Here is a 24,971-nt window from a genome sequence, read left to right as displayed (position 1 = left end):
ACCTCCATGCACAACAAACATAAACCCACACACTCACACATGTGTATATACTGCATATACGTACATGTATATTCGCATATTTTAGACTAGGGAATAAAAAAAAAAAATTAATAATATACGTGATATATATATATTATATATATATATAGTGAGTGAATTCCTAACGACTGCAACACGCGCTACAATCCGAGAGCGACTGTTTGCCAGGGCAACCAACCTTCATAAACGTAACCTCAAAAATTGTGACAATTTGTCAATGTTGAGCACGACTGCCAGTGAGCCCAAACTGTTAAAATTTTTGAGGTTATGTTTACGACGGTTGGTTACCCTGAAAAGCAGCCGCTCTCGGATTGTAGCGCGTGCGCATTAAATATTAGCAGACGACGGACCTTGCAGTCGTTAAGAATTCACCCTGTGTATGTTAAATTGAACGCCTAGAAAAGAGCTGCAATAATACATTTTGATAAAGATGGACATATTGAACATTGTCATTTAAACGAACAATCTATACCCTACTGATTATTTACATCCGATCCAGTCTCAGTTTCACACAAAATGAAATCACGTAACAAAAGAAAACTTCCGTAAATTGGGACAAATTTTGGAACTGTGACAGGACCTTGTTAGGATTCTGATAAAAAAAATTTTTGCTAGGGTCGACATATTTTTCAACAATGGATTATTCATTTTGTTAAATTATTACTATTATCTAGCTATTTATCAAGGATACATAAGGCATACGTATTTAAATAATAAACTCATTCATCAAACCCTTTCGTAGGCAGACTTATCATGTATGTCTTCTTGAGATCCAAATTCTATACATTTACATCATGTAGATTAATTATATTTACCATATATACACATATACATATATATATATATATATATATATATGTATATACACCGAATAACAATAGTGTATCAGTTCTGTCTACAATTTGTATTAATTTTAAGAATATTGAATAAATTAACTCAAAAACCAGCCGATGCGACTTATCGACACATCATCGACTCTTCCTACTGTTCATACGAATGGACTATACATACACAAAATGGAAACTGCTGGAAAAAAAAAAATGTTGATGATCGAATGATTAGACAATGAAACTAATTTATTTTGGTAATCACCCGAGTTCAATTTTTTACCATACTGGCCTTAACTATTTTCATTTTTCACCATAACTGAGAAAATAGTTTTGGGTACAAAAAGAGAATGAGTTTTACGGCTAAAATCAAAAAAATTTAGTACGTGTTGCTATTCTTTTCGACCATGATCGCACTAATACTATATTTTTTTGTACCTATTACGATAATTTGATTTGTAGCAACAAGAAATTAATTTAAAAAACTTGTTGTCCTGATAGAACGTGGTGAACTTAAACTAACCAGAAAATGGATTTTCAATTGTAATCGCTGTGAAAATTATACTTGCGCACTGAGAAAAATTTTTAGTTCCGACTACCGTTCAGTCCTTAACTATTCTCATTTTTTATCACAACCCAAAAATATAGTTCTAGGTAGAAAATGAAAATTAGTTTTCTAGCTAGTATCCGTTACTATTCTTTCTCATTACGATCACTGTCATCATATTTTCATCTTACGTTACGTGCAGCTCGTTTTTCGTAATTCCAACATTGTTCAAACAGTTTTTTCAACGATACCTGTTTTACTGAATTTTTCTAGTTACTTTAACGAATGAAATTCTTCTCTGTGCACCAACGTTCCGTGTAATTCCGGCACTGTTAAAACCGTTATTTATTGTGACGTTACATCCATTTTAGCGAAATTTTCTAGTCACCGTAACTGATGAATTTCTTCTCAGTAACTGATGCTAGATATCAAGCTGGCCGTAAGCCATCTGCTTATTACGTTCGTTATCCAAGGGTTGATCCCCGTCCATCAGTCAACCGACGTAAGTGGTCTCCACGTTACAAGTCGGTCTGAATCCAATATCTTCGAGTCACGTTCAACCTAATCAATCAAACTTCTTCCCGAATCCTCGGGATAATTTTTTCGTGGAAAAAAACTGGCGAACGTCAATATTTGTGTGCAACCATTGATACCTAGCGATTATACCGCAGCGATATGTAATCGTTATTACCTGCAGGCTTTTCTGCAAGTACAATAAGCGGAGAAAATTAATGTGGTAATTTCGAACCGAACGCCACATTAATTCAAAAGTGCTCTGAACTAATTAATCGAAACAAAACGAACAACGATACACCGATAAATCATTTTTAATCACTTCGTTATACATTTATAATCGATTACTAGAAAACCCATTTCTCTCACCAGTCACTGTAAACTATTATTTATTCCGATCCATCCTACAAACGTAAAACCCAAACAGTTCCGATGAATGATTCGTAACAGTTTCGTCGACTCAAATATCGCTTGCCGATAGATTATTCGATGATAATAATTGCGTTCGGATAATTATTTACGATAATAAATACAGGAAAGTACAAAAATTTCGCCACTTGCATCAACGCCAGGATCTAATGATTTTTGAAAAACACCCTAATCAGCCAATCGCGACTATTTTATTCTTATTAATTATAAGACGGAAGGAAAAAACAAATCAGGAGCTGCGATGCCGACAAAGAGAGATAAATTTCCTTATACGACGAGACTGACGCCTGCAGTTATTTATAAGCCACGACACCGATGTTCGTGACCGACCCTTACAGGGGTTGGCAAAGCGTCGCCCTCGGTTTTTACCCTTGTACCCTTCCTGCCCCATTAGCTCTACGGTCTGGGATGCATAGGGTAGGTAGTGTCAGTCCCCTAGTGGCGTTGAGTTGCCTTTGAGGAAATCCTTTTTGCGTAAGACGAAATTCAATACCTCGGAAAGTTTCAGACTGCACGTGTGCAGGCAGGCTGTATAAAAAACTTGCGAACGCGTGGCGGTCCAATTTATTCTTTGCACTCTGCGGAATTCTTTCCATAATCTTTCAGAACTGAAATAAATTCAAGGGTGGGTAAAAAAAAAAAAAAATTTCAGCGTATAATTTCGATTCTGTCTTTTTCAAGTAAGATGTCTGATTATTTTTTATTTTGTTTATTTATTTTTTTGTTTTTTTTTTTTGCAGATTTTTCCTAAATCTGTATCACGTTGCAATGGACAAATGATTGTTTTTCAAGTTTTCAACTTTGCATTGATACGTGTTGAGCATGTATATATTTTTTATTTTTGGAATGGACAACCGTTCAACGAGTCACAAAATGAAATTTTCCAAAACGTGAAAAGTCGAGGTAAAAATCTATTTGACAGAATATTTTATGCGAAGGAAGTCGAAGTATAGAAAAATAAAAATAGGAGAGCGCAAGCATAGAAAAGTAAAACGGAGAATCGTAGTAATTTTGGTATATTCTTATTCATTCTGCCATTGTATTTTTTGTCTTTTTATACTTTGACCATTCGTTATTCTCACTTTTTGTCCGTCGATTTTCTGTTTCAAAAATCTTACGCAACGGACTTTCGCATCTATGAAAATTCGATACTTTGCTCTTCCTATTTTCTGATCCTTCTACGTTTTCACCTCTACCCGAAAATATTACGGTCAGGATATAAAACTTTTAAAACACCCGAAAATCAGATCTGCAGAATTTCACAATGTACAAATTTCACTTCGCTTAAAGCTACAATATATAGAATCGTCAGAAGTCTGATGACTTCGTATTGTGCTTTTCTATACCTGAACTGAAATTTACGTTTTGTTTTTTTTTCCCCTATATTTTGATGGTACGAGATATTCGCCTATAAACTTTAAGTCGTCTTGAATATCTCTTAATCGATCAGAATTAGTAGATTTCTATTTCAGCACTTTTTTGTAGAGCGTGAAATTTCTTGTAACAATTTATGTTTGGACAGTTTATAAGTCAAACTGTTTACGAGAGAAAAAAAAGTTCACAAATATTTCGATTTTTCTCAACTGTTATTTAAATGGAAAATGGAAAAAATAAAATAGGCATCTCTAAATATCAATATTAAAAGCTCATATTTTGCTGAGATATTCTAATCGAGATGTTCTACCGAAATTTTGATGCGCGTTTGAAAATAAATAAAAAAATGGACAATACGTTCTAATTCGTTTCACCCAAAAATGGTGAAATGTGAAATTGCACAAAAAATCATAAAACGATCGAGTTACGAGTTCAAACAGAATTAGCCTGAAAGATTCATCATTCTAATAAATAATAATATACTTCAACATGTGATTCAGGTTTTCAGGATCGAACACAAGATGATCCCTATTTACATCAATTCGAATGAAACGTGATGTCAAACATTCGTAATGTTGAAGAATAGAAAATTATTAAAATCTTAGAGACATCTGGATTGGAAAAATACTATAGTGAATTAATCTGAATCCCGTTTTCAATTTGTTTTATTTATTTTTACATCTACTGAAATTGTTGTAATTTCAGACCAACGACCACCCTTCAATATATTAAGAGAACTTTTCAAACTTTGGTTTTTGTTATCTGCTTTGATAAAAAAAAAATGACGATGCGACAAATATAACATGCATACTCGCTCGAAATTAGGTGAGCCAAATTATTTGAACTCACTTAAAGCGATGCTGACAGACATAACGTTGTTTGAAGTGACTCGAGGACATTTAAACTTCATAACGTGTATGCAAATGAAATAGCGTAGCCATGTGAAAAGAAGTGAAGTGTTTGATCGGAGTGGCACTTGAAGTAATTTGACATCGATTGCAGTCGATTGAAGTAAAGCAAAGGCGTTTTGAATTCCCAAGTGCACTCTAAGTCGCCTTTTCTTGAACTCGGGTGTTACTTTTATCAGACAATATCGCCTTTTATCGAAGTATTGGATTTCAAACGGGCGGAGGAAAAATTGAACATCTTACACGTAGGTTTTACCGAGACACTCGATGATAAGCAAATTGGAAAATCGTAAAAGTCAGGAGCACATGTGCCCAAGTTGAGTTGAAATTGGATGACGCATAAAAACGGACGCCTGAGTACCTACAACTTCACAGCAATCAGTCTTTTTCGTTCATCTATCTACTCAGGTTACGCAAGAAACTGTACCGTCTCCGTTTATTTGTCTACAAACGAACTCCGAGGTCCGAAACCACTTATTTTTCGATCGGACTGCGTAAGACACTCGTACTCAACTTCGGTTCTCATATATTGGCTTGACTGTTTGAACTGTTACTCGAAATCACTTGAGAACAAACGGTATTCCAATTTCGTATTAAAGGCAATAAAAAATAAAGTCAGACCAACGACTGCCTGACTTACGTAAACGACCAAATTTACTTGTTCACGTCGGACAGATTGACGATAATTTTTTTAATACGTCAGTTTTGTACAAACTCGAGTAAAATTATCGACAAGTATATTTTCATACGTCGCGAAGAGAAGCTTTCTGAATTTTTCCAGTTGCTGTAAAAAATGAAATTTTCCTCGGTATAAATTACAGTTTTCAATGAAAGTTATTCAGCATTATCGACAAACGAATACTAATAGATTCTAAAATTTGAATAGAACCGCTGCTCAAGTTTCGAGTAAACCGAAACCACTCAAAGTGTAATCTCTCGATTAAATATTATATTTATATGGGTAACGTAAATAAAAAGTGGATGGATGTAAGCGCAAACAAAGATTCCGGGGAATTGGAGATTAAAATGTAAATTACCTCGCTGAAACACACAACTTATAGAATGTGCGTCCGGCGTGAATTTAGAACCATGAATATGCAGGCTTTGCAACTATGAGAAAAAAATCCAAATCCAGCTGCGCATGTTTAATTGTAGGTAATTTTCATCGGGCGTAAGGGTGGTTTTCGTAAAAGCCTGAAATAGACGGACCGGATACACCATGCGATAATCATTTTTACAGAATCCATAGGCAGTGCCCGTGATAAACGAGCTTAGATTACTCTCATGCATATCGTCAGCTGGGGCTTTCGAAAATACAATTATGCTAATCCAAGCACCGACGACCTCTGACAATGCCTCTAACCTTTCGATTAGAGCGCGATCGTTGATACCGATCGAGTTCAGTGCCCGCGCATATTTAACCGTAATCTATCGTACGAGTGAAACTTCACGACCAAACGTCGATTTTATCCCGATTGCTTAACGTTTTTCTATGGGTATAATTTTGTCGTCGTTTTTTTCAACTTTCACAAGATATTTTCAAATAAATTCGAATTGACACGTGTCCTCGAGTTCGCGTTGTGATGTTAAAGTACGATTCTACTCTTCCATGGTAAAAATTCTGTTAAACGAAGAAACTGTCCGAAAACCGTGTTTTGGTACGGTTTTTCTATCCGCGTCTAGCGAAATTTTTACCAGGATTGCCGAAGGTCCGATTTAAATTGAGATTCGCTGTTTCTCCGAGCTTCCATAAATCAATCGACTAGAATTTTAGATATATTGAAAAATCGCGCAGCCTGCGGTGAAAAAAAAATTTTCACGTCAGACTGTACGAGATAGAGTTTCCAGAAAATATTTTATCAAAATTTTAGTACTCAAACTGACTTACAATTCGTCATAAACTTGATTTTCCGTATGTTCGCTTGCAACTCCAGAATCACTGAACCGATTTTGTCAAAAATTTAATAAAGCTGATAAAAACACCCGAAATGGGCTAAAAACTGGGTGAATTATCAACGTTGTTTTAGACAGTGTTCTTGAATGAGATTTACGTGAATATATATATTTAGAGACGGTACAATTTTAGGCCGAGAATATGCGCAACCCTCTATACTATCTATACGCACCCCTAAGGAGGGTGAAAACTACCCCTGTGCATTGAATTTAGTAAATCGAATAACCATTCTGAGACCTCTGTTTGTCAACCAATGAATTCCAAGCGTTTTTAATATACGTTCATCGTCAAATTTCTCCGCCAACGAATCACGTTCAGGAAAGTACACTTTTTTTGCACACGTTTATTCACAACAATGACGAACAATTACGGATTAACAAAAAATTCTCATCGTTCCAAAGTTCAATAATTTTTTTACCCGAAGATTGACAAAAAAATACAGAACTTTGCACGAAGCATAAAAAAAAAAAAAAGGGCGCCACTGTAGCGGCTTATGCGACTGAAAGGGTTAATCCGAATCGAAAGGGGATCGCATACTTATGCGAAGGCTGACTAAACTCTTACAGATAGGGTAAAATTGCTTTCAAGCTCCAGAAAAAAAAAAAAAGAAAAGTTTGCCAGAACATACGGCTATGTCCAATAGTTTATCCACAATAGTAATATTTGAAAATATGTTATCGAGCAGAGCCGTAACGGGCTGCTACTCTATTAAGGGGGTATTCTAGTGTAGAGGCATGAATTTGAGGTGTTTTTTGAAGTGCTATAAACAAAAAACAAAAAATATTTTTACCATCCATTCTTTTATCAGGCGTTTATTATTATTTCACGATTACAAAAAAAAAAAAGACAAGTCAAAAAATACAAAATTGAAAGTGCTATGAGTTGTTGAAGTGGGGGGTACAAAAAAAATGGCGCGCCAATGTTGTCACGATTGCAAGCATTTTCAAAATCAGAAAAAAAAAAAAGATTATTAATCTACATAAATGCAGCTATCGTAGTAACTAAAAAAAAGTCGAAAAAAAATTTTTTTTTGCCAAATTACGGCTGTCCGAAAAAATAATACGTTTTTTTTTACTTTTTTTGACGTTTCTGAATTTTTTAAAAATAGTAAAAATTATTATTTCGTTATAATAATAGTTCGTGCGATAGAGACATGTATTGAGAAGATTCTCACCAAATTTCAAGTAAATCGGTTAAATAGAACTTGAGAAATCATGTCAACCGTTTTGAAAAATGTAGTTTTGAGAAAAACGCGTTCAAAGTTTGGAGTAAAATTCGTTCCAGCCGAGCCAGTATTGAAGACGTGTCACTAAAATAGCTATATCTCTGAAAATGATTGAAATTTTGACTTGTCCTTTTAAGGACACATTCTTGAAAGGTTAAGCTTTGAAAATATAAAAAAAAAAAAAAATCGATTTATTCAAATTTCTACACTAGAATACCCCCTTAAGACGTCGTTGCGAAGAGCGGTGAAAATTATCAACTTATATCCACGGGAATGCACGATGTGAAAGAACGGCGTTCCTGCACTGAAATACAATCATGCAAATGTTCCTTGTTGGGGTGGGGTGAATGCAGGGAATTTTTGCAACCCCGCTGTAAACTCGGAGGGTGCATCAAAGCGCATGGCGTCGGGACGCCGCGTCGGGAGTTCGTTCTTCTGATAGTAAAGCGGGTGGTATGCGAAGAGCCTGGCGTCGTTAGTCGGCGGGAATCGTTCGGTGAATGAAGTGCTCTCGCGGAGCGAGACCGCGGAGAAATCCACTCCGAAAAGTGCCTGAAGTAAAATTTGTTCTTACCGAATCGCGCACGCATTCGTGACTCGATGTCACGGTGACGCGAATTTCCACGTTAAATGTGAAAGCAAATTTTTATTTATACACGAACGTCCGAGCCCGTGATTCGCGATAAATTGTGCTGAACGATTCCACGTGTTCGCTTGTGTTTTCAGGACCATTTTTCGTTTTAAAATCGAAGAATCAAGCACGCGTTTATGTAATGTAATCAGCGCAGCTGTCGCTGTATGGAAAAAGTGAGCGAATAATTTTTCACCGTTACGTATTAGGTTTAATTGACATTTGCGAGTGACTGGAAGAATAGTGCGATTCGAGAAGTGAAGACGATTTTTTTGTATGTTCGTTGGAAAGTTTTTTTTTTTTTTTTTTCAACTACACAGAGATCTGTGATTGCGCTTTTCCAAGTGATTAACTTATTTGGAAATTGATGGATTGATCGAGCCGGAGCCTGACGTACCAATTTCAAACTTTTGACAGCTAATTGGCACGAATTGAAATTGAGTGAAAGTGATTCAACGAACTTCAATCGTGATTGGGAACAGTGCGTAGAATGAAAATTCAAATCCTCGATATGAATTAGACCCAATTTTTCGAACTGAAAAATTATTCAGTTACAGAGAAAGTTAGAAGGAACAACGAGGCAGGTGACAGAGAGAGTGAATCGTGTCGCTAATTAGTAAGTACACTTAAACACATTTTTCCACCATGATTTGTCATTTTTCATAAATTCTTAACAGGTGTAACGTAAATGCACTCGGGTTTTTTTTTTTTTTCTTTTTCTACTCAAAGTGTAACTCGAGATGGTTGCTTAAAATTTTTATCTAGTAGAATAGAATTTGACGATGAAAATGGTGAAAAAAATATTTGTTTAAATTCGTCGAATATTCGATGAAACAAGACTGTGAAAAGGCGGTACTAACGACGTCGTTTATTTGACTCGAATATATATATATATGTCTTGTCGAACCAGGCGAATCGAATAAATTACACAGGTGAACAAAAACAACTTTTTCTACCATTCATTCGTCAGGAATTAAACAAAGCGTGCTTAATAGATTCTCAAAAGCAAAATCCGAATCTGAACGTGAAACCCACGATAAACGTGGTTTTTTGGAAAACTGTGGAGAAAGAAGTAATTCGAAGACTAAAAATGACGAGTCGTAATTCGAACCGCACTCTGGGATTTATTTCAGATTCTTGGCTTGTTGAAATGTTAAAAAAGAAACAGAAAAATGAAACGCCAAGTTTTCAAACAAACAGATTACGATACACCGCATCCAAAACTCTAAATTTCTAGTTTTATTTTGCAATCAGATGATTTTCGTCTTCTCCGGAAATTCGAAATAATTGAATTTTCTTTGGAAATATACGTTGAATATTTACCTTACATGTTTGTACTTAAATTGTGAACTTACAATCACCCCTATGTCGTTACGCTGCATGAATGTTTTATCAAGTCTCACAGTTATACGTCGCATTATATATATTTTCGTCCCGATATCACTCGTGCGTTAAACCGCACCTTAGAAAATAATCGTGTAACTTTATCCTATTCTTTTCACTTTGTTAAGACATGAACTTTTTTTTTTTTACGATTGAAATTCATAAACCAGACTCACGTAGTTTGCGAACTTGTAAAAAACTTGTAAAAATCCATTTGCAGTTCGATCGGAAAAATATTTGAACCGTAGAAAAGAGGATTGTCAAATTTCGAGTCAATCGTTCCAATTATCTCGTTTTTCATATGTAAATGTATTTGATTTTTCGTCCTGATTTTTTTTTTTCTATTCCATTAACAATTTGTTTGATTCAAATAAAACGCAACAGAATCTAATAATTTTTCTAAAAGATAAACGAAATGATTGTTTGATTCTGTATTTATTTTATAACGAAAAGTCAATATCAGTCAAGGACTAGTCCAATAATCAAGGCCTTTGAAATCCTTAAAATATTTGCTTGATTGATATTAAAAAAATTTAATTTGCGTGAACTTTATTCGATCAAAGCGATTATTTTACAATTTCAGATCGCCTAAAGCTATCCGAGAAGACCTTAGACATTGTACAATATTTACTTGTTGATTGATCTTACGATTAGTAGATTAATTATATTTCAGTTCGTCATATTTGAATGAAACCAATTATTGATGGAATGAATATATGGGTATTTCTCACCAAATTCTCAAATTTAAGTCCCGAGTAATTAGTACCGAGTCACACGAATTTATTATCGATGTAACATTTGTGTTTAAATGCAAGTTATTTACAGTAAGATTATTTGAAACAAAAATCGAGATATCGTCGTAGAAAAAAAAAAAAAAATGCGTTTTCTTTTCAACACTGAAATGAGTTGTGTGAAAAAACATTTGGCTGATATTATATCAAAATTGCATTTTTCTTTGTCATTACCTCACCGTGCGTATATAACGGTAAATCAATATGCATGAATGTTCGAATTGTTTTTATTGAGTTTTGGGGAATAAAATGCGTACAGAAAATGTTAAAGCAGTAGCTTTTATTCGAAATCGTCGTTCCTTCGTCACATTTGAAAATGAGGGAATGACTTGTGCAACATTATTATATCTAAACAACTTTATATAAGATTGTCATTTGGACTTCATTAGTGTTTTTCTTCAGCTTATATAGCATGATTTTTCAATTTTCACCAGATATATATATATATATATATATAGCGAAAAAACATAAAAGACAAAAGAAGTTGAGTGACGAAGAAACGAAATTAAAAAGAGAGAGTACTTTGAAATGGACCTCATTTAGTAAAGCTTCTTATTTCCGCGATAAAAAATGTTTTGCTCCGTAGTAAAAAATTTTTATAAAATCAGAACTGAAATTTTGGAATTCGGTGAGAAATATGCATGTTTACTTGTACGAACCTTTGAATCATAGTGGGAAATATATCTTCCCATCTGTTTTATATCCATTTTTTGCATATTTAGAGAATTTTTCAAAATATCTATTTGCGGTTTTTTTGCTATTTCTAACAGTATACTAATAGAATTTCGATACCCTACAATCGTTTTTGCGATACGATGTGAATTCTGATTGTTAGAAACAATTTTATTGAAAAAGATCGTCAAAATTGATGAAATAATTCATTACCGAGAAAGTTACCCCTCCACGCGTAAACATGTTTTAAATAAATTTTATCTTTTTGGTGTCGGTGATTAGGAATCTGAAATCAGACATTGTCAATTCAAGATGGCGGATCCAAAAATCTGATTTCAGATTCGTAATTTTCGGATCCGCCATCTTGAATTCACAATATCTGATTTCAGATTCGTAATCAGCAAATTGTTGTCTTGCTAAAAAAGCTGACTTATCGTCAGTATAATAAAGTATGACTCAAAGGAATAACAGGAATTTTTGCCACTGCGTGAAGTTCCGATTATCATTATCGCGATGTGAAAAAAAAAAAGTATCGCATTGTCTGAGAAAATTGAGTTAACGACAAGAGAAACGAAACTTTCATTTTTCTTTCAAATAGGCCGGCTGGTTGACGTTGGTTGACGTTTTAATCACACTGCGGTCCAACCACGAAATCGGAAGCTGCGGTTTGGCCTCTGCTAGTTGATTTCTTGCTACTTCTGATTATTGTTACGTCATTTCGTAACATCAACACGCATCACGCGACGTTCTCACTGTTTAGGTGTAAAATAACTCAATATTTTTGAGCCTCCTTGCCTGCATGCAAAAACCACATTCATCTCACATCGCGTTACGTGCAAAGTTCACGATCGTTTAACTTTCAACTCCTTCCATCCTGCGTTTCAGACCTTCGTCATTCTTTTCAACAGACCGGGATGACTTCTCTGGCAAAACTCGTTCGCGCAACGAGTATTAAAATGTGTGATTCACCCTCTTGTTTAGAACCAAACGGGTCGAAAGAAAGAAGAATAAAATGAAATCGGGTGGGATGAAAAGAAATTTTGAACCCTGCAGTTACGCACTCGCGAACCTGATATCCCGGCATTGTTTATCAAACTTCGGTTAGAAAACTGCGCGTATGTTTTACGATCCCAGCATTGAAATACACAGATTAATCTACACTGAGAAAAATTTCATTTGTTAAAGTAACTGGAGAAAATTCAGTAAGACAGGTGTCGTTAAAAAAAACTGTTTGAAACATTGGAAACAAGATCAAGCAGAACACGGGATATTTCCTGAAAATTGAAACCGAATTTGATTGCAAAAAGTTTCTTCTTTTATAAATAACGGAACTTCAATAACCTGGAAACACGCGTTTTCAACACATCCCGATGGAGTTTAACCTGAAAAAGGAGTATAATGAAATTTTCAACCAAAGCTTCAAGCCTTGAGCCACGTTTCGAACTTCGTTTGAACAAGGGAAAAGTTCATTCGTTGTTTACCTGCGACCAAAAGCCACTGGTAAACATGTTTTCCGCCATTTTTCACTGGCTAAATTTCGGAAACGGAACATGCAAGAGGTTCCGACCGAAACTGAAAATACAACGCGAATTCCAAGCAACAATTTCACTTTTGTTTGAACTCTCTCGCGTGTTTCATTGCCGAGTTATAATATTTGTCGAAAGCATGACGAATACACGAATCTCGTGGTTTCAAACCCAATTAACAACCTACAGAAATGTTAAACTCGCCAGAAGCTTTTACGTAACAAATTAAATACCGAATAGAAAAATCGATCGTAAACGCGCACATAGTTTAATACCAGACAATTTTTCGCCGTTAAACAAAGTCGGTTATTACTAACTTACTCCAAAACTCATTCCAAGCTTCTAATTCGCCTCGTTCACGATACGTATGTATATAATTCGTAAATTTTTCGGAAAAAGAAATAATATTTCTTCCAACTTTGATGGGTTGTTTAGAAACAGAAAGCTCACTGCAAATAAGAGATACTGCCTTTCGTATATATACTCGGCAAGCTCCGCTACGCGTCCTACGTTTTTAAAAAAAAAAATAGAGACGTTCTTCGCGTCTTTGAACTTATCTTACAACCCAATTTTTTTCCCTCACTCACCAATGGCTCTATCCCACTTCCGTCCGTCATAAATGACAGGTTCAAGGCTTGAAAGATTTTACGTCGTGCAACGAAGATGCGATTTTCATTTCACAATCCAGGTGTTAACTTGCTCAACGTTCTTATGCTACGAGTTACATTGTCGCAGGTCATCCTTGTACCGGACTTTTTTTTTTTTTTTTTTACTACAAGTGAGAAGAAGAAAAAAAAAACCAAAAAAAAAATACGCGCGTCAACTAAATTTCGTTTTCTATAAATGTAGCAGATTTCATTCAACGAAGTATATCTCACCGAAAAAAAAAAAAAAAAAAAAAAACCGAATCCGATTCTTTCTTCTACCCCAACTTTGAGTAGGATCTGCTCCTTTATTCTCTCCGTGGTGGCTGCGAAGGTGGATGAATGGATGGTGTGACGGCGGTTAATGCAACAAATGATTGAATTTGTCTTAATCACTCCGCGCGTTCGTTCATTCGTTCTTTCGTCGGACATCAATAGTTTCAGGAACGAGACTTTAATTGGAGTGAATTAGACTCGTCGCCACACTGCGAGGGTTGATCCACACATATATATATATATATAAAAATAATATATATGTACGCACATTCGTGTATAACGTACAGCGATACAACCTCTTTTTATAGACTTCATGTGTTTAGAGTAACTGCGTCAACATCCTACCGTGATAAACACGACAAATGATGTATCAAGGGTGCGTATGTATGTATGTACGTTTATACAATATATACATATGCATACATATATATATATATAATATGTATAAAGTTCCAGCGGTATTGGGCTTGTAAATGGTTCCTTGTTTTCGGTAAAGTCTTGTTATTTTCACATTATGCAATCCGATCACGTGCAGCTCCATGAATACGTGCACAATTATCACCATGGTCTCATGGATCGAGATTTATAGTATAAAAGTGAAGTCACGTGGCGCAGAAAATACTGTCGAAAGAACAGTGTGCGAAGAGCGTGTATCGGTAGATTTTTTTTACACATTTCATTCACGATATTGGATTTTAAACTTACACTTTGTTTCGACAAGTTCTCTAATTCCTAGGTGACAAGTCATTTTCTCAATGATTTAACGTTTGTTTTTGTCAGTGGGTTTTTTCTTTCCAATTTTTGTCACACATAAACGAACAAACGTTCGATACACGTAGTCGCAAAATCTGTTCACGAAATATTTAGCTAAAACACGTTTTTTTTTTTTTTGATTGTTTTTACCCGATGCCGAATTAGTTTTTAATCGAGCTTTATTTCCGAATCTTTCCGAAAGCAAAGAAACAAAAAAAAAATAAATTGTTTCAAGTCCGTCGGGATTTTGCATTTCGACCGCGAATCTGCTGGTGATTGTCACTTCCGGTTTTTAGATAAAAAAAAAAAGGAAAAAAAAAAACAGACACACACAATAACAAATACAATGATTATAAAGGACAATAGCCTGCAATCTTTTATCTGCAGCTTGTCGTCGGAGATTATTTTAAAAGCCACTGGAAACCACCGATTATCGCACGACAGTCTGATAACGAATTGACAAAGAAGCAGGAACAGAAATAATATGAAAATAAGTTTTACATTGTAGTTCGAATAAATATCGACGAAATAGAATGTTAAATTTTATTTCATCGGGGTTGTAGCTTGTCGATTCAATATATGTATAAGGAAGACAAAAGGCAGCGGTTATGATTCAAAAATTATTCACAATATTGATTAGTAAAACGTTGTTGTTTCGATTAACGAAAAGTTGCTTGAATTGAATGATTTTTTCGATTTTTGGTAACCCAAATTCTAACAGCTCTTCTCTTCCGATGAAAGCAATATTATAGCGAGGACTTACAAATAACACGATTTGCTGTCAATTCGACACTATCTGCTGCTAAATTTTCGTATTTAGTCCAAAAATTGGGGTGGGGGGGAATAAAAATTTCAACGCAATTTGACACTCGACGATGAATGGAATCGCGTCATCAACCCGTGATTACGACTCGTGTAAACAGCGAGTCGGAAACGTCACTCGTCGCTGAGAAACACTCGAAGTTAGGATCCCAATTAACGATTCGAGGCTCTCCAGACGATTGAAACAAGCATCATCTAGGTACCTAAAAATGACTTTTTGTCCTCGGTCGATTTTTTAAGGATTCGTCAAACTTATAGGTCTGTCAAAGTCTCCGAAAGAAATAAATTACGTAACCGAAGTCAGCCGAGCTGAATTCGAATGAGACGCTGTTCCGTTATTTGGCAAAAATTGAAAAATCTTGTTGCGAATGAATCGCGTTTTTTAACGATTTTTTGCGACAAAATAATATCCGTTAAATTTTCATGAGAAACGTGATTTTTCTCATATTTTTGGTGAGACAGTTATTTTAGACTAAATACGTTGGTTTAAATTTACTGACACCGTTTGAATTAAACTGTGAATACAGTCGAGTGGAACGGACCAATTAATAACAAATTCAGAGAGGTTACATTTGTTCTAGCTTTGTTTTTTTGTTTTTTTTTTCTTTCTTTTTTCAACGCCAAAAACGCAATTGTGATGCTATACGAATTTTAACGAAGTAGCAAATATTTCGCTCTATTCCTATTCGAATTCCCTACAAATTGCAAATTCACAAAGTTTTGTCCATAAAACAATTACAATTAGCTATTTCTCAGTAAAGTGCATGTATAGATATATATATATATATATATACAATTTTTTCGTTTTTATAAAAGGTTGCGTCAATTCTTTTTAAAATTTATTTGTTACATCTTTCAGAGGTTATTAGGAGGAGTGATAACTGCATGGTTGCTGGTAATAACTAAACATCAATTTCATGCTCGTCAAATTCGTTCCGGTGGGTGAAAAAACTAATTAGTGTATAGCTACACATGGTTTGTTATAGAATCGATCGTTGCACATATTCGGCTTGAATTTCCACGTACGCACAACCAAAATGTATACGTACATATTTTTTATCTCTATGTATGGGGCGTTCCCCGCCAAAGTAACCAGGGTTTGACACTCGACCTCTCAAATTTGATCCGCAATTTTTTATAGCGTTATTCGAACTCTAAAATGCATTCAAATTTTTTCAGTTTTCGTTTGGGTAAATTTATTTTACTGATCATTTTTGAAAAGCAGCATGTCTTCTGGAAAAGCTAATTGAAAAATTGAATGAAATGCTGGATTATGCAGAAAAATGTTTAAGCAGCAGCTTGCAAAAGTCCAACTATTGAATCTAATTTTTTCAATTTTCATTTTTATTAAATGCTCAAAAAAGAGTAAAAGAAAATGCCAGCTGGATCTGGGTCTGAGTTTAAAGGTTTTGATACCTGACTCAAGATTTTTGAGAATTTTCTCAAATTTTTAAATCACGTTCAAAGACTTGTTGGTTCTCAAAAATCATAAATAAGATAAATTCATTCAAAAAATTCTGAAAAACAGGTTAAATACCTTTTAGAGCTGGAAGAACAATATAAAAAATCTCGAACCAAATCCGAGAGGTCAAGGCCACACCCTGATCAATTTGGCGTGGAATACCCTATATATAAAACTCAAAGTCTGTCCGTATGTTCGCTTATAACTCCAGAACTACTGAACCGATTTTGATTTATTTTTTTTCTGCGGATAGGTACAACATCTGGCCACGTCTTAAGCTATATTTCGTTACAACCAGACTAATAGTTTTGAAGATGTAACGATATTTGTAAACTAAGTCAGAACGGGATCACACACTTATACGAAAGGTGACTAAACTCTTACAGATAGAGGTTAGCTTAGATTAGGCTGTCATACAAATATTCTTGACGGTAAGTAGATAGATCGTTTTATCTCAATAGAATTTTCATTTTGTTACATTAAATTTGGATGCGGCCGAAGCCGGGACGGACGGTCAGTATTTATTTATGTATACTCATAATACTGTTGATCTAAACAGCTTACGTAACGAACGTTGAATGAGACGGTTTAACTGCGTATCGTGTAAGAAAGAACGCTTGTGGTCGGAACGCTTGAGCTAATTAGGTGTACAATTGGCTTTTCGTGGAACGCCTAACGGCCGAAGAAAAATGAATAATCTCCAATCACGGTTCCGGAAAACATACAGGCTTTGACTCGGATAAATCTTATCGAATTAACTTCGTGCCTTAGGGAGAGAAAAAAATACCATCTAATGGCGTAATTACAAAATGTACAGGCATGATAGATTGCATGAAGTTTACGGTCTCCGTGGTTCCAGGTTTCGGGATATAGAAATTTTTCTACTTCTACATCTCGAACCCAATTTTATAAATTTAGACTGCAGGATCTCCTCATTTATCGAAGAAATTGAATTTCATTTACCGCAATAAAAATGAATTTCTCCGGGCAGTTCGATCATCTGAATTAGATTACGAGCCAATTCTAACGCGCAAACTCTATTTGAACAGGAATATTAAAAAATGCTTCAACTTTAATTTTTTTTTTTTATTATTTTCAAACGATGAATTCAAGCAACGAATAATATTGGAACAAAGAAAAAACAGTTTCTCTCCGTTTTTTGAACCCTTTGATTGCAGACACTTTATAATTCTCCTTTTCGTTTAAAATCGTGCAGTCAATATTATGCTCAGGGTATAACGGACAAAATTTTAGTTCAGTAATCTATCGCTCTAATCAGTCGTTTTATGTTGGATTTCTTAATAGCTTGAGCCGGAGGATAAAGTCGTTGTAAATAACGGGCCAAGTGCTTCTTGGCCAGAGGTCCGTAATTCCTGTCCGTCATTGTGCACGTGTAAACTTTCGAAATCCTTGAACCGACAAGTTTTTACGCATGAGCCTGGTCTGGTCTTTGCACCTACAACCTTATGGTGGTTGAGTGGTTCGAAGATAAGATTTTCGGATGGTCAGATGGAAGAAAAACCCGGGACTTATTCCCGTTTTTGCTGTTTAACGATAAGTGAATTTTAGCTTCCAACGCAAAAAACCAAGTGTTTTTAGTAAACTTTATTTTACTGATTATTACAGAAACGAATTACGTGCGGTCGTTCGTTTTAGGTTTAGTTTGATTTGTTTCGGGTAGGATTAGGTATACAAGCTTGCTGCAACCGATCAAGCAAACTTTTTAAACTCTCTACCATTTTTAACCTTACCAAAAATCCAGTTACGGAAAGAAATCGTACGGAATTTGGAAATAATCATATCCTCACGATCAGCCGAAGACCATGATGGTCTGTTGATCTTGAAGGATCTTCTTTGCTCATTGTATCCTCAACAAACTGTCGAGATTAATGCAAAAACCAATTTCTACCCACTTCCCGTTAATCCTAAAAGCATGTGAATGTCTGTTTCTTCCTTTGTGTGTCACGTTAACGAATGTCTGGTCAATGTCAAGGCATCTTTGACTGTAAAAGATAAAAGTGGCTCTGGCTAATTAGTGAAGAACCCCAGACATGTACATTTAATATATACCAACCGATTCTTATCAGTACTTTAATTTACCACGCATAATCAGTGACCAATGCGGTGTGTAGACGTTTTCGTCCCGTGCAACTGAAAATTGTATTTCCCAGCGATCATAAACTAGACGAAAAAGAAAGGTCCCGCATGACCTTTAACTTTTTCTCTCGCAGTCCTTGCCAGGGTTTTTTTTAGTAATAAGAATCTTATACAAGTTTGGCTTTTGTGCACATTTCGACTTTCTCGGGAATGAAATTGGTGAAAAAAATGCGGTAAAACTGAAGTGGGTATCAAATTTGAAAAGCGAAAGTACTTGTATATTATAAATTATGAAATACGAACGGTAGACTCGTTTCGATAACGATAAATGCTGCACCTGTAATAGATATTACAATTATTCAGAGAAAAACCAACGGAAACGTTCTTTACATAACGCTAGTATGTTCGAAGCGTTTTTTCAACCCGTGTTTTCCGTACACAAAGCACCGGTTTTAAGACGGTAGAGCGAATCTGGCACTGCGCATGCGCGTAGAACCGAAAAATATCTATTCCTCACTGCGCGCACGCGCAGTCGCAAGTAAAACTGACATTGCGCGATCCTAACCTCATTTTTGTGCTTCGTACTCTTGTTACACAAAGAATCTCGTGCAACAAAGAAGCAGCGATCTTTTCGCCTCGGTTATTTTCAATATTCGTCTTCGTCTCACCTGCGACTTAGTTTTAAATTTACGCTCGGCCCGAAAAGACCCGGTTTGCCTTCTTGCTAGACAAAATAATATTCATCAGCGATCGTTTGCTTGGGCTTAAAATTATCATAGATCTTAAAATGGACTGTTTGCAGGCCTGAGAGTGCGACGTATTTTCAGTATCGTGTAGCAAATGATCGGCACTACGTATTTCCGCAATTTCAAAAGCTGCAGATGCCGATGTCTGGAGGCTGTCATTCCCGCGCCTCACGCGGCAGATCGTAAAAAGCAATCGATCCGACTTGTGTACATATTGCGGGTGGTTAATTACGATTTCCCCGAGATATTATTCAACCTGCAATAATCCTAATCCGTCTGAACCCGCGTCAAACGTAGTTCGCAGAATTCGTTTGATACGCTCATCGCCAATTTCCATATCGCGGATTTCGCAGGAGAGACAAGACGGGTTGCCAGTTTGGCACCGGTATTAACCGGGGGAATAATTCACCGAGTACGAAGCCTGTTTAATTTGGGATATATAGTCCGTGACATAGTGTCAATAAAACCAGCAACAGATCGTTCCGAGAGCGATATATACGCGCAATCAACTCACTCAACGCTCGATATTTGGGAATATTACCGTCTATAAGGATTCTCAAAGGTGGTTGCAGGGCCCCCACTAATTGGGCAAATAAATAGTTCATCGCGGAAAATATCGCGGCAGTAGCTTAGACGCGACGTCGTTTCTACAAAGCCTTAAAATCCTCGTCTGTGGATATTATCTAACTTGAATTATACCGCAATATGTGCCAGAATTTCGACGAGAATAAACGGCGGCTTCAACGCGATAAAAACATTTACATATTCGAAACGCTGTACGAGAGGATATAATAAGCCAATTTTAAACGCGAGGAGCCACTTCCGGCACCGAAACGATTCGCTTTTTCGAAACGGAACGTTAATAATGTTGTACGATGCACGTTACGGTTCTTGAATCGACTCGACGGCTCAAAAATACTCCTCTAACACCGAACGGTAAATACGATGGGCTATTTTCACACTTTATGCACAAATACGATGCGCGTGAATTCGAATTAGGAATTCATCGATTAATCTACCCTCGGGGATTCGATGGGATTATAATGGTACAACACATCAAATACGCAGTGCCCGATAATTGATTGTGTACGTTTGGGTCGTATTTGTATTTGGTCAAACTTCAGGTCTTGTTAATTATGACAGTGTTTGTTCTTTGGCGGGCAGTTATAACTAAAACCTAACAGCAGCTCTGCAAACACCACTTTTCATCACCATAAGACGTAAATACATGTATAACCATGCGTCTCCTCACGGATTCAAATCTTGATGGTAAATTTTTTTCTCTAGTGTCTGGGATCCCGTCTGAATTCACTTTTGAATCAGCAACAACCGAGCTTAGCCGTTTTAGACTAGATACAAAGGAATTTGAATAAAACAAAAATTTAAGTGAATTTTTTACATCGGTCATGATTTGAGATATTTTTGCAAAGTCTCGTGACAAATTTTATTCGCCATAGATACAGTATCTCATGATGTACGAGCTGCTCCAGTTTTTTCGCTGTTCGACTGAAATAAAATAAAAAATCATCACATACATATTTTTTTTTAATTTCAAATTCTGATAAAAGAATTGAGGAAAATTTTGGCAGTAGGTTTTGTTGAAGGCGTTTGAAACCTGATCAGGAAATGCGGGGATGTTTGTTTGCTCGTGTTTTAATAACCGTGATCGGACTAAGCGGGGATTATTATACGAGACATCGGATGAGATATTTTGAGGAAGGGTGAGTAAATCGTCTTCACCACCAGTGCCGCAATAGCGTGAATCGTCGCCGCTGTGTAATTAAGGATTTTACGATTTTCACAACGGGCATTATACATACGCGCGGACCTGACAAACGTTCTAATTTTAAATTCACCCACACAGGACGGTTTTAATCGCTATTATAAGTCAGCTAGGATATTTCAATGCTGAGAACATCGATGCCAGAAAATATTTTTGTTGTAAAAACTAACAGGATAAACAGAAAAGCTATTATAGTTCTTCTTCGGGTACACGCGTGAATAGCGCATACTATCAAGGACGGTGTAAAAGTTGAACGCCGATTTTGTGAAATTTCATACAGAGAGAGGCAATTCACGAACCTGAAGTCATCATCGATCGAAACTTTTCACAAAACTACAATTTTGTTCGTTTTCAATTTTAATGTGGAAAGAATTTGTCCTCGCTATTTCCGAAAATGCTCTGCACCCAGAGCCCCGAAAGCGGGCAATTATAAAGGGACGGTGATTGTCCTAATTACTCTGCTATTCTTTATTGAGAAATTATTTTTCCGAATAAATCGCAACGTATTTTTCTCTGTCTATGAAAGTCATTAAAATGTTCCAACAAAGCAAACTGCGGCAGACGTCTGCAGGCTACACGGCAATATTATTAAACAGACACTCGGATCAGTCATTTGGCCTTGCTCGAAGCATTTCTTAAGGTTGTGTAGTATTCCTACCCTTACCGACCGAGCATCTTTTATCCACGAAATTAATTTAATTCCTAGTTCTCGTCTAACGATCTCAATATTGCTTGAAAACAGTCTAACGATGGCTTATTTTACTCCTCATTCTTTCCGGAATTGCGCAACGCATCTCAACCATGCACTTTTTGGCTCCTAAGATGCGAAAAATGTGGGAATACCAACACGTTTCGGAATATGAATAAATTTCCTGAATTCCGCTACAAAAGAGCGATGCACCGTAGAAATTCGAACGTTTTTTTCGTCACGTTTGTTCATTTAATATAGGAAAAAAAGAAGGGCGAGCTTACTCGGTCGGTAAGGGTAGGAGTGCTACATAACCTTAAACCTTACACGCTCCTTTATACGATCCCCCGTAAAATTCACGATATTTTTCGGCTGTCCAACGAACTTAATAAAGACATCGTAGAAGCTACCTCGTAAATGAATTCATGGTCACCAAAGTAGACACGTATCAAGCTTCTGCAGAAATGCAGCGATGTGTATTATATACGTGAGATCGAGTAGCTGTCGTGTTTGTGGGGAAATCCTACGGAAACATTGTCAGTGCAAATATTCGAAAAAAAGTTGTACCCGCCTAGGTTTTACGTCTGCATCGCCGACACTCGGAGTGAGTCGAGCTCAGGTACAAAGGAGATCGTAAATTGAGAGAACATCTGTCTTCGCTTGGGTATAACAGTGAAATACGCATGTAACCCAAATGATATCGCAAAGAAAAAATTTTTATTTGCAGTAGATCTTAGAAGACTGCAATAATGGTTTGAATGTTTTTGGAATCACAAGAAAATATGGTGCAAGTAATTATAATATTTATTGAAATTACACGGAGAATTGAAAACACAGAGATGGCCACATTTTTTAGTTAATTAAGGTCTCAACGTCAATTTTTTCTCTCACTTACATCAAATTATCGCATATATTGTAGTAAAATGTAGTACGAGTGATTCTCTGGTTACAGCGACAAAACTCATTAGCATTCTATATCCAGAAATACATATATTTTTTTATTATGCTAATGAACGAAAATAGTTGAGAAGCTAGAAATTTCTCTCGATGTGCGTCTGGGTCAGTTTTTTTTTTTTCTGTCCGATTAAAGTTAGTAACCTTAACATAATGAAATATTTAAAAAAATTTACTCCATCTTGCAAATTTATAACGATCGTAGATTGGTTAAGTTTGTAGAATTTGAATGGGAATTTTATGTGTTATGTACAGTTTACTCACTGATAAAAATTTCATTTGTTATAGTATCATCAGTGTTCAATTTCAGGTAACTCTAAGGTTGCGAAAAAGGAGTTTTTCCTAAAAAACTCATCAACACACCAACGTTACAAATTACCGAATTTTTTTCGTGATGATTCTTCCGAATTCGTATGAATAAGAGAGATCTCTGAATTTATCCCATCGATATTTCTTTCCCACACAGTATAGATAAGAGAAATTTTTTAATTTCCAACTTTGCATTTAGAATGTGTGTCCATCTGTTACTCAACGATGATTATCTAGTTGTATCCATAATTCTTCGCAAAGTCTGCAAAACATATATCCTTTAGTTTAGTACCTATAGTATATGTACAATGTATGTATACGTATGTATAAGTAGGCATGGTAATATCACGTGCGTATTTCAAGGTAAAAAAAAAATCTTTACAAAGGAAAAACTGAAGCTGAGGGCATCTTTTTACGTTCTCTTATCGCGCGACGCCTCTTGGACGTCAACCTCGGGTAATTAATCACTTTCCAAAAATCTCCTCCACGTGTTTAACAGACTTGCACCGTTTTTCTGTAAGACAAAATTTTTTCTCTCAACCCCACGTCTGTCATCGAGTTGCCTGCTGTGCACTTTTCACCGTTTGCGGTGAGGGTATTTTTTTTTTTTTTTTTTCCGTCTTCAAAAATGTGGTCATTTGGTCGATCAGTCCCCAAGGACGATTTTTGTTAGAAACTGGCCCGAAATAATAATTCACACTCAAGATATAATTGTGTTCGCAGCTATTCGAGAAATATGATTGATAATGAAGTATTTATTGATTTCTGTGAAAATTTCAACTTTGATTGTGGACAAATTATAACCTAGTGGAGATACGAAGTAACATTTCTGATTCAAAATAGGCAAAGAAAATAAATCTTCTCCTTCTTTTTAGAGTCAGAATGATATGGGAGAAAAATGTTGTACAAATTTTCAAACGAATCATATTGCAGCAATGCAAAATCGAGAAATAAGCGAAACAACATTTTTTACGAAACACGACCGATCGAGCGAAATTTGAAATTCATTTTCTCGTGGTGAAAATTGAATTTTCTTTTACCGTAATGTTTTTAGTGAGTAATGTATGAATATGCAATTTAATTCGAGGATTCTCGTCGCTGCGGGAAATTTGAGCAGATGTTAAACTAGATTGGCTCCAATTTCCAGCAACTCGAACGAAAACAAACGGTATACGTGGTCGTGTATTCGCTCAAAAATTAATCAGAAGACAACGTGTTTTTACTTACGTTGTTGTTTTTATTAATATCACAGTGTCAACCGATCCAACATGTGCGAAATTTCACCGCAATTTCTAAGTTTGTTTTGTACCGTGAATTTTAATTATTTAAACACCGTATGGGATTTTCATTAAAAGCTGAAGTCTGCTCAGGGGCAGATAAGAGATCACATCAACTTTTTCCCACTCACCCTTGTTATTTTTACTTTCAACAAGGCACATACGAAAAATGATCTTATTAATACAGACAAACTAAGAATGAAATTGAATTACAATCAATTCGGTTCGTCTCGAAAGCTTATTCAACTCCAATAGCGGCTTTTTTTCGTATCAACATTTCTCATGAGATACCTTGAAGTCTGATCCTTGTCCGAATTGAGCAACCGTAATTAAAAATTTGT

General features: G+C 35.8%; 1 protein-coding gene and 1 long non-coding RNA gene across 3 annotated transcripts in view; one reads left to right on the top strand and one right to left on the bottom strand.

Moving 5' to 3' along the window:
• Positions 1–613: 613 nt before the first annotated feature.
• LOC124178585 lies at positions 614–19,255 on the bottom strand. Its single transcript, XR_006869849.1, has 3 exons — positions 19,245–19,255; positions 9,559–9,562; positions 614–800 (listed from the first exon to the last, which is right to left on the bottom strand). It is a non-coding gene; the product is annotated as an uncharacterized LOC124178585 (long non-coding RNA).
• LOC124178579 (free fatty acid receptor 4-like) overlaps positions 8,286–24,971 on the top strand; it is a 29,250-nt gene continuing 12,564 nt past the window's right edge. Inside the window, exon 1 of one of the 2 annotated variants that reach the window (XM_046562019.1) lies at positions 8,286–9,063. The gene's annotated coding sequence lies outside the window, so the exon portion shown is untranslated. Of the gene's footprint in view, positions 9,064–16,191; positions 16,210–24,971 lie in introns of those variants that run through there. The other variant, XM_046562020.1, reaches the window with a different exon arrangement.

The sequence above is a fragment of the Neodiprion fabricii genome, chromosome 3 (assembly GCF_021155785.1).
Source record: "Neodiprion fabricii isolate iyNeoFabr1 chromosome 3, iyNeoFabr1.1, whole genome shotgun sequence".
Classification (NCBI taxonomy): domain Eukaryota; kingdom Metazoa; phylum Arthropoda; class Insecta; order Hymenoptera; family Diprionidae; genus Neodiprion; species Neodiprion fabricii.
Note: the sequence above shows the minus strand (reverse complement) of the source record. Positions and strands in the feature narration are given on the sequence as shown.